This window comes from Hetaerina americana, unplaced genomic scaffold (genome assembly GCF_022747635.1).
Source record: "Hetaerina americana unplaced genomic scaffold, ioHetAmer1.1.p SCAF_10, whole genome shotgun sequence".
Taxonomy (NCBI): Eukaryota; Metazoa; Arthropoda; class Insecta; order Odonata; family Calopterygidae; genus Hetaerina; species Hetaerina americana.
This window is the reverse complement of record NW_027286070.1, coordinates 6,595,643-6,601,642: the sequence shown is the minus strand read 5'-3', so window position 1 is coordinate 6,601,642 and position 6,000 is coordinate 6,595,643.

Here is a 6,000-nt window from a genome sequence, read left to right as displayed (position 1 = left end):
GTTTGGGAAACACTGATTTAAAGCCAATGAGTGAAAATAGTAATGCAAGTAGAGAGCAATATGGCTTTAATGGCTGGTTTGAAATTAAGCATGCTGTAAAACAAAGGGATGCAATGACTTCAATATTTCTGCCAGAGACGCATCTGAAAAGCTAAATAAGTAAGTGGAATAAACTAGATGAAGAAATTTGAAATGAGAAGGGCATTCCTTAGTATGTGTATTAAAGCAATCAAGGCTTTTATCGTAAATGTTTCCCAGGACATGAAAAGGTTGTTAAAACAATGTAATATTTTTCATTTATTTCCCATAATTTATCCAGAATTATAAAATTATTTAATTTGAAAATTGATCTTTTTTATTGAAAAAATTTAGTTTGATGACCTACTTTGGTTGGACAGTTTAAAAATATTGATAGACCCTTCCAGTATTTAACCTCATACACTTAATAAAATTTGTTGTCTCAGGCGTAACTTTGTGGAATTTGCATAACATATTGAAATGTAATGAAATAATTGACTTTGTAATTCCACACACTTTATTTAAAAACACACGACCCAGGTTTCGACGTTGAACGTCATCATCAGGTGGTCCTCATAGAAGCACGCTGGCTATATATACCTTCTGATCATAGGAGGGGGGGGTTGGTCAGAGAGGGAGGTCGGAGGGGTAAAAAGGTTACAATGTAGCTGGGAAGAAAAGAGAATTACATTTTTGATTTAGAAGAGTGGTAGGTCTAGGAGTGGGGAGTGGGAGGGATACAAAATTTCGTTGGCAAGATCATCTTTCCAACGGACACATTTCAAAATTTCTAACTGCTCCAAAGCATCGAGCCTTTGACCTTTTTCTTCAAAATGAATAATTTTTGTCACAAAGTCACTTTTGTGATCACTTTCGATGAGGTGTTTTGCAAAGAGGGATGTTATGTTCTTATTTTTTACACATGTTTGGTGTTCTTTAATCCTTTCTTTAAATTTCCGTCCTGTTTGTCCAATATACTTGTGCTACAATCCGAGCAATTTAACTCATACACTCCACTCCTCTCGTTTTCGGGGACTTTGTCTTTAGTGTGAGAGATCAGGTTCTTAAGGCATGAACGACTGTAAAAGGCACATTTAATTTTTTCTTTAGGTAAACTTTTAATTACTTTTTGAGAAATAGTCCCAAGATATAGTATTCTCCGCCATTTGGCAGTGGGATCTTTTACATGTTCGGGGTTGTAAATGTGGCTTAAGGCTATTTTTGTAAGTTTATTCCGGTAAAGTTTATTTATTAGATCTTCTGAATACCCATTGTTTACTGCTAACGTTTTAATTACATTAAGTTCCTTATTTACATTGAATTTTGACATAGGGATAGCGGTCAAACGGTGGATCATTGCATGAAATGCCGAAAGCTTTTGGGTGAAGCAATGCCTTGAAGAGGAATTAATTAATTGGTCTGTATACATTTCTTTCCTAAAAATGGAATACTGTAACCCATCTTTGTCTTTAGAAATGGATAGGTCAAGGAAATTCAGGGAACCTTTTTCCTCTTTTTCACACGTGAATTGTACATTAGAATTGATAGAATTTAGATGTGCTAGAAACTGATCTAGTTGCCTATCAGAACCTGTCCACACACAGAAGACATCGTCTACATATCTTAACCAACAAAATACATTATTAATGAGAGGGTAGGCTGAGGAGAACAAAACTTTTTCAAAATTGTCCATATACATATCGGCCAGGAGTGGGGACAAGGGCGAGCCCATGGCTAAACCATTGGGTTGTTGGAAATAGGTACCATTAAAAATGAAATAATTTTGGGAAACACACGTCTTAAGTAATGCACAAAGTTCACTTATAACTGGAACTGGGATGGATTTCCGGATGAGGATGTCTTCGGCAAGGTTCACCGCTTCCATGGGTGGCACGTTGGTGAAAAGGTTGCGTACATCAAAGGAAACAAGCATGCACTTTTTCGGGATGACCTTTTTCATAAGTTTGTTCACAAGGTCCAAGGAATTCACTACACCATATTCCGTGGAAAATTTGGAAACCTCCCTGAAGAGTACATTAAGCCTTTTCGCTAGTATGTGGTTGGGAGCTGACATATTTGATACTACAGGCCTGATCGGAATCCCATTTTTATGAACTTTAGGTAGCCCGAAAAACCGTGGTGCTGAGGGATTCATTTGCACTAGTTTCAACATTTCACAACTTTTGAATAACGTTTTACAAGATTTAATCACTTTCTTAATTTCTTGTTGAAACTTGGGGGTTGGGTCTGAACGAAGTACTTCAATGTTATTGTCCCTGATGAAGTCTTCGCATTTCGTGATGTAGGTATTTCGTTCTAATACAACCACTGCGCTGCCTTTGTCTGCTTTCTGGATGATCAAATTTTCCTCTGTCACTGAATGTTTAATGGACTTTAAGGCCTCGTACTCGGTAGAATACTTCATCTTTTTTACTCCAAGTTTTGAGAATTTAAGGAGCTCCTGGGAAACAACTTGTTTAACCGCGATATTTTCTTTCTGAAGGGCAACTTCAAGGTCAACAGCCAGGTTTTTAATGTTTTTAACAGAAATTGGAATTTTAGGTACGTACTTAAGGCCTTTTTCTAGCAAAGAAATCTCACTATTAGAAAAGGAATGTCCGGAAAGGTTAACGATTCGAGGCCCAAACTTATGGTCACACTTAGAACTTGTTGATTTTGAACTGGACTCCTTATTTCTCCGTAGTAAATCAAGCTTACGGTTCATTTTCGCTCTTTTTTGAAAGGAAATCTCACTGCACTTCTGACGGACCTCATTATCAAAGTATAGCCACTCGATCCAATGAAGTTTATGGGACAATTCCACGTATAAAAGTAGTAGATAATGGGATATAGCGTCTCGTTTAACATACCATTCGTGTAACTCCCTTTTAAGCCAGGCTTTCTTGGCTACTCCTATAGCGAACTTTCCTGCCGAGGATTGGGTTTTCTTACACTGAAGGTTGATGTACTTCGGGAAAACTCCAAGGGAGATGCAGCGGCTGTTGAAGAAGATGTTCAATGACGCATTCCGGTATTTTATGGAGAGTCTTCTGTAGAGGCTTGCCATAACTGCGTTACTGGTGCACTTAATAAAATTTGTTGTCTCAGGCGTAACTTTGTGGAATTTGCATAACATATTGAAATGTAATGAAATAATTGACTTTGTAATTCCACACACTTTATTTAAAAACACACGACCCAGGTTTCGACGTTGAACGTCATCATCAGGTGGTCCGTTGAAATGTGTCCGTTGGAAAGATGATCTTGCCAACGAAATTTTGTATCCCTCCCACTCCCCACTCCTAGACCTACCACTCTTCTAAATCAAAAATGTAATTCTCTTTTCTTCCCAGCTACATTGTAACCTTTTTACCCCTCCGACCTCCCTCTCTGACCAACCCCCCCCTCCTATGATCAGAAGGTATATATAGCCAGCGTGCTTCTATGAGGACCACCTGATGATGACGTTCAACGTCGAAACCTGGGTCGTGTGTTTTTAAATAAAGTGTGTGGAATTACAAAGTCAATTATTTCATTACATCTCATACACTTACTTTAGCTCATTCTGGGAAACATTCACTACTAAGGTCTATGTTGCATTTGATGCACCAGGGATGCCTCCTCCTGTTTCCTTGTCTACTGCAAATACCTCTTTGTTTGCAACATTTTAAAAGTTCCTTGACACCACATCTCACAGACTCTTCCAATTGGCCAGGCGGGTTTCATTTCTCTTGAAGTCACTCATGTCCCAATCCTTCAGTATAACTTGGAGCACACTGATATCAGGCCTTTACCAGGAGGGAGATTTGCTTTGTTAAGTACATAAAAAATTATCAGTACTTGAAAAATTAATTCGTACTTGAAAATTTAATTAAAAGACACCTTTTTCTTCAATACTTGACCCTGTCTCTCATCTAGGTAGCAGTAAATTATATGGGAGGTATCAATTCTCCCATGAAATCATTGTATAATAATAATTGAAGCCTTATCTACTTCTTTAAACTGCCCTTGATATGTTGATTTAATCCAATTACTGCATCAGCTCCATCAACTTTAGGGTGAAACATGTACAGTTTGCTGCCTCTGACTATGAAAAATGCTTTCCACGAAGAAATTGAATCATAAGGTAGCCCCCATCACCCGCATGGATCTTCTTCCTGGAGATGAAAATCTTTTGACAGGACACAGGATTTCCAACTCAAGCAATTACATCCCTCAGAATTGTTCTTTCTTGATGCACACATGCACTGCGTGATCTAATCCCCAGTTGCCAAATCTGTGGATTGAATCACACACACCCAGACCACTCTTACTCAGATTAAGCATGGTCACGTTAAGAAATGCACAATAACCTCAGGATGGTAGGAAACCAGCAGTCAAGAATCAAAAACGTTTGCTTATTTTGTTATAATTAGCAAGACAAACTGGAAGATCTGGTGAAATATAATCAACTCAGCCATCCTTTATAAAACACTGGAGACCTTTCGTTTAGGTGGTTTTTTTTCAGACAAGGATAAGTGACTGAAAAACTTTTGTGATTTCTCTTAAATAGATGATTAAATCTCTTGAATTTTGTGATTTCTCTTCTGGACTTTTCCAAGTAGGCGGCAGCCCTGCCCCGGATAATTTAGACCACTATGGTCAACTATTAGCAGGGCTGTCAATGATAACTTCACTTACTGGAGTTTTTGGGCAATTTGATTGACCTATGGTGTGTGCCCATGTTCAAAATACAATCAATGAAACTCTTAGTCCTACAGTCCTCATCTTTCCCCACTTCCTTGCACAAGAAATACTTTTTTAGCACTGAGGAAGCGTAGAGCATATGAATTAGTTTGCTTTATGATACCATTGAGAAGTGACCCAAAAAAATACATTAAGTTCCGATTGGTCCCTCATCAAACGGGGGAGTATATTTTGGTTCTTTGCCTCCCAAGGGACTTGATTAGCAATTTTTGGCAAACAATTAAACCCAATTGCAATGAGCACCTCCTTCTTGAACTGAATGGAGAAGATGAGATGTAAAATCTATTCACCCTTGACCAGGTACAATGGATGAAAGAATGGATTGTCAAAGTTCAACAAACACATCTCTCGATAAAATGTGTCCGACAATAATGAGCCATAAAACTCTCCATCAAGCAAAATGTCTTCAGAGGTCATTGGTTTTCAAATCCTTTAACATTATTTCTGTATATGTTTCTCAAATAAATATTTTAGAAGACGGAATGAAAAATTGTAGCTTTGTTAATTTCCACTTAATGTTTAAATCTTACAGCATAGGTTTCAACACATTTATCTTCAGGTAGTATTATCTCCAGACCTAATACTACGCATTAAAACCCCTAGTAAGATTAAAATTTTAAGTGAAATTAACAAAGCTACAATTTTTTTCTACATTGGATAAGTTCCAAGAAGTCAGTCTCATTACCCATTTCTAATATTTTAGAAATAAATTTAAAAGCCAAAAACAATAAATTACATTTACTGTATTCAATCATTTTCTCTCAAGTACCTGGGTAAAAATATCGGCGAGTTACCAATAACACTAGCCAATCTGCAATGCCCAACAGTCATATTCCCAAATGATGAATTGAATTTGAAACAAAACACAAGATACCACAAATCTATTTTCATTCATGTTAGGTAACAATGGATCAAATAAGGCACAACATGGTGGCTGGCTAAGGTAGATTTTAAGCATAGATCTATGAACCCAGAAATAACATCCATATTCTGAGGCATACAGGGTTCGTCCGGAAAATAAGTGTACTGACTCCTGGGCTGGGCGCGCCGCTCCAGGCACGCCCAGCACCGCAGTAGTAGTAGTTTTGAGGGGAGGCGACCGACAGCTAAGGTCATTTGCGCCATAGGGGATGGACAGGAAAGGATGAAGGGTGGAGAGAAACCCGGCGTCGGCATTAGCCTACTCTTTACGAAAGGCGCCAAGGGGTCCGCAGTTTAACGTCCCATCCGACGGAC